Source organism: Odocoileus virginianus, unplaced genomic scaffold, assembly GCF_023699985.2.
Source record: "Odocoileus virginianus isolate 20LAN1187 ecotype Illinois unplaced genomic scaffold, Ovbor_1.2 Unplaced_Contig_10, whole genome shotgun sequence".
In the NCBI taxonomy this organism is placed as follows: domain Eukaryota; kingdom Metazoa; phylum Chordata; class Mammalia; order Artiodactyla; family Cervidae; genus Odocoileus; species Odocoileus virginianus.
In genome coordinates, this window is record NW_027224327.1 from 604,860 (window position 1) to 619,274 (window position 14,415).

Here is a 14,415-nt window from a genome sequence, read left to right on the forward strand (position 1 = left end):
TCAGTGGGTCATCTGCACCCTCTGGTCTGCAAGTATTGGTGAAGCTCTCTTTAGCTTCTGCCACTGACCCCGTTGGCTCTCAGTCGGCCTTGTGGGGTCTGATGATACTGACTCTTTGGTTCCTGTAGGTCTAGAGACTCTCTTTGGCCCAATCCCAGCCAATAAAGTATAGTTCCTTCCAGTTAACTCATCTGAAAAATGAGACTATCATTGTTCTTGGTTTTTTTTTGTTATTTGACCACTAAATTGTATCCAACTCTTGGCGATCCCATGGACTATAACCTGCCAGGCTACACACATGAAGGATGTGAAGGATATGAGCTTACTTACAACCATTGTGACATGGTGGACAGATTCTAAAAGTGAAGTGAAAGTGAAAGTCATTTAGTCATGTCCTACTCTTTGTGACCCCATGGACTCTACAGTCCATGGAATTCTCTAGGCCCGAGTACTGGAGTGGAACCCAGATCTCCTGCACTGCAGGTAGATTCTTTACCAGCTGAGCCACAGGGGAATCCCAGACAGACTCTAGGATGACCTCTAATGATCCCACTGTTGGTATTTATGTCCTTTTGTCTTTCCATTGTATGTGGCAGGACCCGTGACTCTTCTAATAAATAAAATATGGCAAAGGTCACTTCATTGACCATGTTACATTGTAGAAAACTCTCTCTTGCTGCAAGACAGTCTAGGGGTTCTCATATCTGGCATGAGGAGGCAGCTATGCAGCTCATATGGCAAGGAACTGTGGGTGGCCTGTAGGGACTACAAGCAATCTCTAACAGTTGAGGCTGGCTTCCACCCAAAGACCTGCAAGAAGCTGGACCCTCAGTCCTACACATCAAGGAAATGAGTTCTGCCAACAACCTGAGTAGGGAATGGCAAACCACTTCAGTATTCTTGCCTTGAGAACCCCATGAACAGTATAAAAAGGCAAAATGATAGGATAGTGAAAGAGGAACTCCCCAAGTTGGTAGGTGCCCAGTATGCTACTGGAGATCAGTGGAGAAATAACTCCAGAAAGAATGAAGGGATGGAGCCAAAGCAAAAACAACACCCAGTTGTGGATGTGACTGGTGATAGAAGCAAGGTCCAATGCTGTAAAGAGCAATATTACATAGGAACCTGGAATGTTAGGTCCATGAATCAAGGCAAATTGGAAGTGGTCAAACAGGAGATGGCAAGAGTGAATATCGACATTCTAGGAATCAGTGAACTAAAATGGGCAGGAATACATGAGTTTAGCTCAGATGACCATTATACCTACTACTGTGGGCAGGAACCCTTAGAAGAAATGGAGTAGCCATCATGGTCAACAAAAGAGTCTGAAATGCAGTACTTGGATGCAATCTCAAAAATGACAGAATGATCTCTGTTCGTTTCCAAGGCAAACCATTCAATATCACGGTAATCCAAGCCTATGCCCCAACCAGTAATGCTGAAGAAGCTGAAGTTGAACGGTTCTATGAAGACCTACAAGACCTTTTAGAACTAACACCCAAAAAAGATGTCCTTTTCATTACAGGGAACTGGAATGCAAAAGTAGGAAGTCAAGAAACACCTGGAGTTACAGGCAAATTTGGCCTTGGAGTACAGAATGAAGCAGGACAAAGGCTAATAGAGTTTTGCCAAGAGAACACACTGGTCACAGCAAACACCCTCTTCCAACAACACAAGAGAAGAGTCTACACATGGACATCACCAGATGGTCAACACCGAAATCAGATTGATTATATTCTTTGCAGGGCCAAAGATGGAGAAGCTCTATACAGTTAGCAAAAACAAGACCTGGAGCTGACTGTGGCTCAGATCATGAACTCCTTATTGCCAAATTCAGACTTAAATTAAAGAAAGTAGGGAAAACCACTAGACCATTCAGGTATGACCTAAATCAAATCCCTTATGAATATACAGTGGCAGTGAGAAATAGATTTAAGGGACTAGATCTGATAGACATAATGCCTGATGAACTATGGACTGAGGTTCATGACATTATATAGGAGACAGGGATCAAGACCATCCCCATGGAAAAGAAATGCAAAAAGGCAAAATGGTTGTCTGAGGAGGGCTTACAAATAGCTGTGAAAAGAAGAGAAGTGAAAAGCAAAGGAGAAAAGGAAAGATATTCCCATTTGAATGCAGAGTTCCAAAGAATAGCCAGGAGAGATAAGAAAGCCTTCCTCAGTGATCAATGCAAAGAAATAGAGGAAAATAACAGAATGGGAAAGACTAGAGATCTCTTCAAGAAAATTAGAGATACCAAGGGAACATTTCATGCAAAGATGGGTTCGATAGAGGACAGAAATGGTATGGACCTAACAGAAGCAGAAGATATTAAGAAGAGGTGGCAAGAATACACAGAAGAACTGTACAAAAAGGATCTTCATGACCCAGATAATCACAATGGTGTGATCACTCACCTAGAGCCAAACATCCTGGAATGTGAAGTCAAGTGGGCCTTAGAAAACATCACTACGAACAAAGCTAGTGGATGTGATAGAATTCCAGTTGAGCTATTTCAAATCCTGAAAGATGATGCTGTGAAAGTACTGCACATAATATGCCAGCAAATTTGGAAAACTCAGCAGTGGCCACAGGACTGGAAGAGGTCAGTTTTCATCCCAATCCCTAAGAAAGGCAATCCCAAAGAATGCTCAAACTACCGCACAATTGCACTCATCTCACATGCTAGTAAAGTAATGCTCAAAATTCTCCAAGCCAGGCTTCAGCAATATGTGGACTGTGAACTTCCATTCAAGCTTGTTTTAGAAAAGGCAGAAGGACCAGAGATCAAATTGCCAACATCCACTGGATCATTGAAAAAGTAGAGTTCCAGAAAAACATCTATTTCTGCTTTATTGACTCTGCCAAAACCTTTGACTGTGTGGATCACAATAAACTGTGGAAAATTCTGAAAGAAATGGGAATACCAGACCACTTGGCCTGCCTCTTGAGAAACCTGTATGCAGGTCAGGAAGCAACAGTTAGAACTGGACATGAAACAACAGACTGGTTCCAAATTGGGAAAGGAGTATGTCAAGGCTGTATATCGTCACCCTGCTTATTTAACTTATACGAAGAGTACATCATGAGAAAAGCTGGGCTGGAAGAAGCACAAGCTGGAATCAAGATTGCTGGGAGAAATATCAATAACCTCAGATATGCAGATGACACCACCCTTATGGCAGAAAGTGAAGATGAGCTAAAAAACCTCTTGATGAAAGTGAAAGAGGAGAGTGAAAAAGTTGGCTTAAAGCTCAACATTCAGAAAACTAAGATCATGGCATCCAGTCCCATCACTTCATAGCAAATAGATGGGGAAACAGTGGAAACAGTGTCAGACTTTATTTTGGGGGGCTCCAAAATCACTGCAGATGGTGATTGCAGCCATGAAATTAAAAGACGCTTACTCCTTGGAAGGAAACTTATAACCAACCTGGATAGCTTATTAAAAGGCAGAGACATTACTTTGCCAACAAAGGTCTGTCTTCAAGGCTATGGTTTTTCCAGTGGTCATGTATGGATGTGAGAGTTGGACTGTGAGGAAAGCTGAGCGCTTTCAGCAAATTGATGCTTTTGAACTGTGGTGTTGGAGAAGACTCTTGAGAGTCCCTTGGACTGCAAGGAGGTCCAACCAGTCCATCCTAAAGGAGATCAGTCCTGGGTGTTCATTGGAAGGACTGATGCTGAAGCTGAAACTCCAGTACTTTGGCCACCTGATGCGAAGAGTTGACTCACTGGAAAAGACCCTGATGCTGGGAAAGATTGAGGGCAGGAGGAGAAGGGGATGACAGAGGATGAGATGGTTGGATGGCATCACCGACTCAATGGGCATGAGTTTGAGTAAACTCCGGGAGTTTGTGACAGACAGGGAGGCCTGGAGTGCTGCGATTCATGGGGTTGCAAAGAGTCAGACAGGACTGAGCGACTGAACTGAACAACCTGAGTGAACTTGGAAACTGATTCTTTCTTCGTTGAGCTTTCAGATAACAACCTAGTCCGTATGATACCTTAATTGTAGCCTGTGAGGCCTGATCAGAGGACTGACCAAAAACATGCCAGGACTCCTGACACACAGAAACTGTGAGATAATCAGTGTGTGTGTTCTTAGTTGCTAAGTTTGTAGTGATTTGTTATGTAGCAATAGCTAACTAATACACCCAGAGTAGGATGGCATTTGATCCTAGGGCAGCTGTTCTTACTACAGGCTGTCTGGAAGGAACGTTCTGTCCAAACTAGAAGAGATGCAATCAAACAAGCTTCTCAATTCTCTCCAGAATGGGATTACTATCTTCTGCTCTGCCAAATCTCACCTACTGCCTCATCACCCAAGTCGGCAGCACCAGCTCCAGCCATCTATTCTGCTTCCACTCCAAATGGTCTAATGCTGAGTGGACTGTAGTTCAGTCCTGATACTAACCACCCAGAGTTAGCACAGGCCCAAAGATTGAGAACAGAGTTCTTCACAGGGTTGCTTTCACTTCAGGTGTCAGCCACAAGTCTCAGGGGCTCCCCAGGCTACCTATACTTCTAGTTCACTGGCTGCAGTCAATAGTTCACTTGAATGACTCACAGAACTCAGGGAAGCACTATACTTACTATTACAGTTTTATTATAAAGGATATGCATAGGGTGAGGTCTGAGAGGGAGCACAGAACTTCCATGCCTTCTCCTCATAGAACTGGGTGCGTCAAACTCCCAGCACATCAGTGTTTTCACCATTCCAGAAATTCCTCTGAACTTACAGGGTCTCTACTGGGATTTCACTTTAGGCGTGATGAATTTAGTTATTGGCCATGTGACTGAACTCAATCTCCAGCTTTCTTTTCTTCCCTGATAGCTGGGCAGCTGAAAGTCCTTACCCCTCATTCTAAAGGTATCTAGGTACTATATATAAAAGAGATAAATAACAAGGACCGACCGGGGCTTCCTGGATAGCTGCGTGGTAAAGAATCTACTTGCTAGTGCAGGAGATGCAGGTTTAATCCCTGGGTCAGGAAGACTCCCTGGAGGAAGAAATGGCAACCCACTCCAATATGCTTGCATGGAAAGTTCCATGGACAGAATGGCCTGGCAGGCTACAGTCGATAGGGTTGCAAAGAGTCAGATACGACTGAGCAAGTGAACACGCAAGAATAGCCAATTAACAATGTTGTGATAGGTTCAGGTGCACGCAAAGGGCTTCAGCCATGTGTATACATGTATCGATTCTCCTCTAGACTCCTCTCCCATTCAGGCTGCTATATAACACGGAGCAGGTCTCCCTGTGCTATACAGTGGGTCACTGTTGGTTGTCCATTTTACATATAGCAGCATGTACATGTTGATTCTAAACTCGCTAACAATCCCTTCCCCTGATCCTATCCCCAGCCCCGGGTAACCATAAATTCATACTTGAAGTCTGTGGGTCTGCTTCTGTTTTGTAAACAAGTTTATTTGTGAAGACACTATTTTTGAGAAAGGAGGAAAGATTGGCTATTGGGTAGGCAGCCAGTAGTATTTGCATAGACCTTACCCAAAGTGAAAGTGAAGTCATTCAGTCATGTCCAACTCTTTGCAACCCCATGGACTGTAGTCCACCAGGTTCCTCTGTCCATGGGATTTTCCAGGCAAGAATACTGGAGTGGGTTGCCATTTCCTTCTCCAGGAGATCTTCCCGACCCAGGGATTGAACCTGGGTCTCCTGCATTGTAGGCAGATGCTTTACTGTCTGAGCCACCAGGAAAGTACAGACCTTACCCAAAGGATAGAATAAACACAAAAGGTAGAGAGTTCTTTGACCTTGTGGGAAGTTGAGGAACTTCTACAGGGAACCACTACATGGGAGCATTGTCCATGGTTAAAAAAATGCCAGTGTCCTGGGCCCCATTCCCAGGAATGGCTGCCAGATCAGAGTTGAGTGTGCCCACAGCAGAGCCTCGGTTATTGCCTGTGGTATGAGCAGGGACAAGAGAGGTTATCCTAGCAGCCAGAGCTGAAGACAATGGCACATGTCCCATGGAGCAGACAGGAAGAATCACCCACTCACTGTACCTATACACTGAGTGGCGGGGATTCCACAGACACTAGGTGTGCAGAGCCCAACAAAACATGTCCATTGCCACCCTTTGGAACCATTACATACATACAAAAATCTGCCCTACAAAGAGGTGAAGCCAGACTATAAGAACTAATAATTCGTGACCATTACTATAACAATGCTTTTACTCCCAGGCCTGTGTGGACTTGGAAATCTCAGTTAAGAACCATGACTGAATGTTGCAGTGAGCAACTGATCCATATTCCTTCCTGTTAGAAACTACTCATCTTCACAACCCTTGAGTGTGATTCTGCCCATCACTCGGCCCTGGCCCCTGACCACAGGAAGAGTGTGGGCCGCACTGGAAGAGTGAATCCTTTCTCATGAACTGGAGACTTGCATGGACCCAGTAACCCGTGGCAACCCCTCAAGGTTCTGATACAACAGAAAGCCGGAGCTGCCTGGGCTCCTGCTCCCCCACCCCCCCCCCCCACCCCGCATCCCTGCCTTCAGCTCTTCCTTTGGTTTGTGTGCTCTCTAGTATGCATCTAGTTTTCTACTGCTGTTAAAACAAAACCCCACATTTACCATCTCATTGTTCTGCAGGTGGTCCAGGAGGTACTAGTCAGGCTGCTTTCTCTTCTAGAGGAGAACCCGTGTCCTTGGTCACTGGGACATATAATACCTGACGCCACGCCTTTCCAGACCTTACTATAAAGCTGCCATAACAAGGACCATGCTGCTGCTGCTGCTTCGTTGGTTCAGTTGTGCCTGACTCTGTGCAGCCCTATGGACTGTAGCCTGCCAGACTCTTCTGTCCTTGAGATTCTCTAGGCAAGAATACTGCAGTAGGTTGCCATTCCCTTCTCCAGAGGAACTTCCCACTCAGGGATCGAAGCCTGGTCTCCTGCATTGCAGGCAGATTCTTTACCACTGCGCCACCAGGGAAGCCCAATGACTACCACATGGTATTTTATTTCAGTAAGGATAGATGTGAGGGCTTCCCAGGTGGTGCAGTGATAAAGAATCTGCCTGCCAATGCAGGAGACACAGGAGATGAGGGTTCAGTCCTTGGGTTGGGAAGATTCCCTGGGGTAGGAAATGGCAACCCACTCCAGAATTCTTGCCTGGAAAATTCCATGGACAGAAGAGACTGGCAGGCCACAGTCCATGGAATCACAAAAAGTCAGACATGACTGATCAATGGATCAAGTATGCAAGTTTAAATGTGCCATTCGTGGAACAGAATAGAGTCTAGAAATAACTCCCTCTAGTAAATGATTAATTTCATTTCAAAATGGTGCAAAGATTATTCAATGGGGATATATTTGGTTGGCCAAAAAGTTCCTTTGGTTTTTTTTTAAGTAAAAATAAAAGCCACATTTTTCATTTTCACCAACAACTTTATTAAACAACATATTTACCATTTTGTTCCACTACCTTATGCCATTTTTCAGGCATATGGAATTTCATAATTTCATAAGGAAATTCATTCAGGAATTTCATAATTCCATCTTCCCAAAACTTTTATCTTTTTGAGCAAAGAACTGTTCCAAGTGCCTTTTACAGTCTTCCAGGGAATTGAAATTTTTTCCATTAAGAGAATTTTGTAAAGACCAAAAATAAATGGACATCTGAAGGTGCAATGTCTGGTGAATATGGTGGATGAATCAGAACTTCCCAGCCACACTGTAACAGTTTTTGCCTGGTCATCAAAGAAACATATGGTCTTGTGGGATCCTGATGGAAAATTATGCCTTTTTTGTTGACTAATTCTGGATTCTTGTAGTAGAGTGCTGCCTTCAATCAATCTAATTGGGAGAAGTGCTGGAACAAATTATTTGGTTTTTCTGGAAAAAACTCATAATAAAGGACTCTCTTCCAATCCCACCATATACATAACATCACCTTTTTTGGATAAAGACTGACCTTTGGCATGGTTGGTGGTAGTTCATTTCACTTGCTGCACCAATCTCTTCCATTCCACAATATTGTACAATATCCACTTTTAATCACCCTTCACAATTTGTTTTAAAAGTGGAATTTTTACATCTAAATAGAGAATCATTGGCAGGAATACAATCAAGAAGGTTTTTTTGGCTTAACTTCTGTGGAATACAAACATCAAAGCAATTAACATAACCAAGCCGGCACAAATGATTTCCAATGCTTGATGCCTATAGTTTGAGTATGTCAACTGTCTCCCTCATGGTATAAGATTGATTGTTTTTGATTAATGTCTCAATTTGATCACCATCAACTTCAACTGGTTTACCCCACCATGGAGCATTGTCCAGTGAGAAATCTACAACAAGAAACTTCACAAACCACTGTTGGTGTGTTCAATTATTCATAGCACCTTCTGCATACACTGCAAAAAACATTTTTTACATTTCAGTTGTGTTTTTACCTTTCTTGAAATAATAAAGCATAATATGCCAAAAATGTTGCTTTTTTCTTCCATCTTCAATATTAAAATGGCTACACAAAAATTCACCAATTTTGATAAGTTTTTAACAAAATGCATGCTAATATGACAGCTGTCACAATAGTTTCAAATGAAGTCAAAGACAACTAAGTGGTACTAGAATCATCTTACAGAAAAAAAAAATGAATGAACCTTTTGGTCAACCCAATAATAATCTTTTGAATAACAATTGCTGGAACAACTGAATTTTTGTATGAAAAAAAATGAATCTTGACTTCTACCACAGCATATAAATAGTTAACTCCTGTTGAACATATGGATAAGCCCTTTAAGTATCCATACATTGAAAGAAAGAAAAAATAAGTAAAATTACCATCCCAATTTCTTATCGGTTATATAAATATTAGTGAAAATACCCTTTAAATGTCACATTTAAAGACATATTCTGTGGCAAAGAAGAGAGAATATAAAGAACTACTCTCCCATCATGCATGGATATAAGACATTTCACCTTTTATAAACAAAGTAATAAATTTAAAGATATCTTTAAGTGACAGTGAAATGTTTCATCTCATCTGCGCCACTGATAAACATTTAAAAGAATACATATTGAATTTTCAGTCCACCTCAATGAGAACAATGAGGGTGTAATTCATACAACTCTTTCAAGTTAATATCTGATATGTGTGGCAAGGCTGTTGTATGGAGTATTTATATGCATATTTATCACATATTGAGTGCCTAATGTGAGCCAGGCATTGCTCCAAGTGCTGGGGATATAGCAGTGAACAAAACAGGCCTCTTCTTATGGTGCTTATTAGTACTGTCTACAGTTAACCTCACAACATTGTAAATCAACTATACTCCAAGATAAAAATAAAAATTTTAAAATTAAAAAAATGCTAGATGCTTATCAAAGAGAGTGTATTAGAAACTACCCCATGGGCCACCTGATCTTTTCTTCAAAGCCAACCTAAACATTCTCCTTTATGATTTTATCTTTATTGTTGCTCTAACCACAGCATCTTGCATTTTATCTCTTATATTTGCCCTAAGATAAAATCAATAAACACAGTAAAAAGGTAGAAAATTAACCTTAAGTACAAATGGAAATTTATAGAATTGGAAAAGCACAATGTTGAATAATACACGTTAAACTAAAAATGTAATAAAAGAATGAGAAGTTACGTACACTTAGAACTAATACAACCTTGTTAATCAACTATAGTCCAATATAACATAAAGATTTAAAAAAAGAATGAGAAGCTATGGAGTGGCAAATATTGTCAAAGAACAAAGCGTAGATAACTAATATCTATGCCGCTAATACCAATGCTGATTGGAATCACTATTTTATGTACCATAAAACACTGCCATCCAATGGAATTTTGCCAAATCCCTGGACGTACTGACTAATGACATGAAGTTGTTAATTTTGTTAAAGTAAGGTTGCTGAGTAGCCAAATTTAAGACACAGGTCTCATCAGAAGCTGGGGCAAATCAGACCCACTCATTATATCCTAGTCAAGTCATTGTTAGAAACAGTTCTAAGCACTGGCTATGGGTGCTAGAGTTCGAAACACATTTTCTAGTTGAAAATCAATCTCTTTAGACAAATATTATAAAGATGATATTTGGGGACTTCCCTGTTGGTACAGTGGGTAGAAATCCTCCTGCTGATGGCAGGACATCAGTTCGATCCCTGGCCTGGGAATATTCCACGTGTCACAGAGCGACTAAGCCCGTGTGCCACAGCTACTGAGTCCAGGCTCTGGAGCCTGAGAGCTGGAACTAAAGAGCCTGTGCGCCCAGAGGCTGTTCTCTGAAACGAAAGAAGCCACTGAAGTGAGAAGCCTGCGCGTGGCAACTAAAGAAAGACCCTGCACAGCAACAAACACCCAGCACAGCCAAAAATACACACATAAAATTTAGAAACGAAGCCAATTTTTTCAAAAGATGATATTTGGGCAACAAAATTGGAATATTTAATTTTTCTATTCTTTTAAACTAAATATGAAACCACAGAGAAACATGATTTCAACAGATTCAGGATGTTTAAGGGGTCAAGTTTTTTAAACTTGTTACAAGTTAAAAAAAAAGTGATTGCCCTAGCTACGATAGTAAGAAAATGTTACAAAGAAGATAGTGTGAACAGAGAAATTGTTACATCTCACATCATCTGTCTCAAACTTCTGTTCATTACTTTCCAAAAGAAAAATCTGAAATGTTAATGTAAACTATTTAGATAAAATATCCATTTGTTGATAATTGAACTAATTTACCCTGAAGTATGATGCTAAGACATTAAGATGAAAAAAATTCAATTATCAAGTGCAAAAGAACATATTATTCTCATAATCACTGTTCTCGGGGACCTGTTAGCATGAATGACAATTTTCAGCCCTGACCTGACAAATATCAGAAGATAGACCTGACAGTGCATCAGCTGTGTGTGTCACATCGTCCCAGTGTTTCAGACTGTACTGAACTTACCAACAAGCAAGCCTGTTCACTGTGATATACATAACATCTTTCTCAATTTGTTTTCAGGGGGAGAATTTGCCTATTATATTTAATTATTAGTAAATAACATTTTATATAAATATAGGTGTGTTTTTACTATATATCATGAGCTGAATTGTGTCTTCCCTTTCCCAAATTCATACTCTGAAATCCTAAAACTTTCAGTACCTTAGAATGTGACTATATTTGGAAATAGGGCCTTTAAAGAAGAGATTAAGTTAAAACGAGGCCATTAGGATAGCTCCCAATTCAAACTGACTGGTGTTTTTATATTAAAAGGGGATTAGGACAGAGGCACCAATGATATGCTTGCGCAGTGAGATGGTAACCATCTATAAGCCAAGGAGACAGCCCTCAGGAGAAACCTGCTGACACTTTGATCTTGGACTTCCAGACTTCAGAATTGAAAGGAAATAAATTTCTGCTGTTTAATCTCTATGGTCTGTCATATTTTTCTATGACAACCTTAGCAAACTATGTACTATACATATATTATGTATAGTCAGGTATTGTTTCTTGAAATTTTTTTCAAGTTTCAGACTATTTATTCATCAGTGTAAACCCCAATACAATACACCAACATGATTCCGTGCATTTAGAGGGGAAATATTTCCTGGTTAAGTGGAAAATTGTGCGGATGGCTTCTGGAAGACCTTCATTCTAAGCAGCTTTAAGTGAAATATTTCATTTAGAAGTCTGGACCTTCTTTCTTCAGTTTGCTGTAATCTACGTTCACAGAGTAGAACTTGTACTGATCATTAGGACCTAGTTTGTTCCAGGGTTCTGGGTTATTCTTTCTGTCCCAACTGACATCGGGATTGAACAATGCCAGGCGTGTGACATACAGTGCTGCTCCAGTCCCTCCTGCTCCAATAAATATGAAGAGGGGGATCAAGCTAGGGTGCTTCTTGGCCTGACCGATGATCTGGCGGAGCATGGTTGCGACAGAGGCCTCGAGCCCAAACCGAGAGGAAAAACTATGCCGCAAGGCCGGAGACTAAGCTGTTTCGTGAAATTTTACTTGCAGTTGTGTGTATGTGCACTGGGTCTCAATGCAAAATGCATTTCTTATTATGGGCTGTAGGCCAAAGTGTTTGAAAAACATTGAGGGAAAGGAAATGAAGGATTTTGCATCCCAGTTCTGAAACAAGCCAATTGAACTAAAACTTTCTACTAGGCAAATCTAGAGAAATCCTAGCTCCACTTTTCCCATGAAGGATCTAAGAACAAGAAATGGCCTCTAGGACTTTGGGTTCCTCATGAAAATAACTCTAGAACAGTGTTATGGAGTGGAGTCTGGGGAAAGAATTGACAGGGTCTGTGAACTTCAGTAATGCTGAAGAAGTTGAAGTTGAACGGTTCTATGAAGACCTACAAGACCTTTTAGAACTAACACCCAAAACAGATGTCCTTTTCATTATAGGGGACTGGAATGCAAAAGTAGGAAGTCAAGAAACACCTGGAGTAACAGGCAAATTTGGCCTTGGAGTACAGAATGAAGCAGGGCAAAGGCTAATAGAATTTTGCCAAGAGAACACACTGGTCACAGCAAACACCCTCTTCCAACAACACAAAGGAAGACTCTACACATGGACATCACCAGATGGTCAACACCGAAATCAGATTGATTATATTCTTTGCAGCCAAAGATGGAGAAGCTCTATACAGTTAGCAAAAACAAGACCTGGAGCTGACTGTGGCTCAGATCATGAACTCCTTATTGCCAAATTCAGACTTAAACTGAAGAGAGTAGGGATAACCACTAGACCATTCAGGTATGACCTAAATCAAATCCCTTATGAATATACAGTAGAAGTGAGAAATAGATTTAAGGGACTAGATCTGATAGACAGAGAGCCTGATGAACTATGGACGGAGGTTCGTGACATTGTACAGGAGACAGGGATCAAGACCATCCCCATGGAAAAGAAATGCAAAAAGGCAAAATGGTTGTCTGAGGAGGCCTTACAAATAGCTGTGAAAAGAAGAGAAGTGAAAAGCAAAGGAGAAAAGGAAAGATATTCCCATTTGAATGCAGAGTTCCAAAGAATAGCCAGGAGAGATAAGAAAGCCTTCCTCAGTGATCAATGCAAAGAAATAGAGGAAAACAACAGAATAGGGATGACTAAAGATCTCTTCAAGAAAGCTAGAGATACCAAGGGAACATTTCATGCAAAGATGGGCTCAATAAAGGACAGAAATGGCATGGACCTAACAGAAGCAGAAGATATTAAGAAGAGGTGGCAAGAATACACAGAAGAACTGTACAAAAAGTAAATCTTCATGGCCCAGATAATCACAATGGTGTGATCACTCACCTAGAGCCAGACATCCTGGAATGTGAAGTCAAGTGGGCCTTAGAAAGCATCACTACGAACAAAGCTAGTGGATGTGATAGAATTCCAGTTGAGCTATTTCAAATCCTGAAAGATGATGCTGTGAAAGTACTGCACATAATACGCCAGCAAATTTGGAAAACTCAGCAGTGGCCACAGGACTGGAAGAGGTCAGTTTTCATTCCAATCCCAACTAAAGGCAATCCCAAAGAATGCTCAAACTACCGCACAATTGCACTCATCTCACATGCTAGTAAAGTAATGCTCAAAATTCTCCAAGCCAGGCTTCAGCAATATGTGGACTGTGAACTTCCATTCAAGCTGGTTTTAGAAAAGGCAGAGGAACCAGAGATCAAATTGCCAACATCCACTGGATCATTGAAAAAGCAATAGAGTTCCAGAAAAACATGTATTTCTGCTTTATTGACTATGCCAAAGCCTTTGACTATGTGGATCACAATAAACTGTGGAAAATTCTGAAGGAGATGGGAATACCAGACCTCCTGGCCTGCCTCTTGAGAAACCTGTATGCAGGTCAGGAAGCAACAGTTAGAACTGGACATGGAACAACAGACTGGTTCCAAATAGGTAAAGGAGTACATCAAGGCTGTATATTGTCACCCTGCTTATTTAACTTATATGCAGAGAGTACATCATGAGAGACGCTGGGCTGGAAGAAGCACAAGCTGGAATTAAGATTGCCGGGAGAAATATCAATAACTTCAGATATGCAGATGACACCACCCTTATGGCAGAAAGTGAAGATGAACTAAAAAGCCTCTTGATGAAAGTGAAAGAGGAAAGTGAAAAAGTTGGCTTAAAGTTCAACATTCAGAAAACTAAGATCATGGCATCTGGTCCCATCACTTCATGGGAAATAATGGGGAAACAGTGGGAACAGTGTCAGACTTTAATTTTTTGGGCTCCAAAATCACTGCAAATGGTGACTGCAGCCATGAAATTAAAAGATGCTTACTGTTTGGAGGAAAAGTTATGACCAACATAGAGAGCATATTAAAAAGCAGAGACATTACTTTGCCAACAAAGGTCCATCTGGTCAAGGCTATGGTTTTTCCAGTGGTCATGTATGGATGTGAGAGTTGGACTGT

The 14,415-nt window shown here is 41.1% G+C and overlaps 1 pseudogene; it reads right to left on the reverse strand.

Moving 5' to 3' along the window:
- Positions 1 to 11,503: 11,503 nt before the first annotated feature.
- LOC110132794 (cytochrome c oxidase subunit NDUFA4 pseudogene) lies at positions 11,504 to 11,940 on the reverse strand (annotated as a pseudogene).
- Positions 11,941 to 14,415: the final 2,475 nt, after the last annotated feature.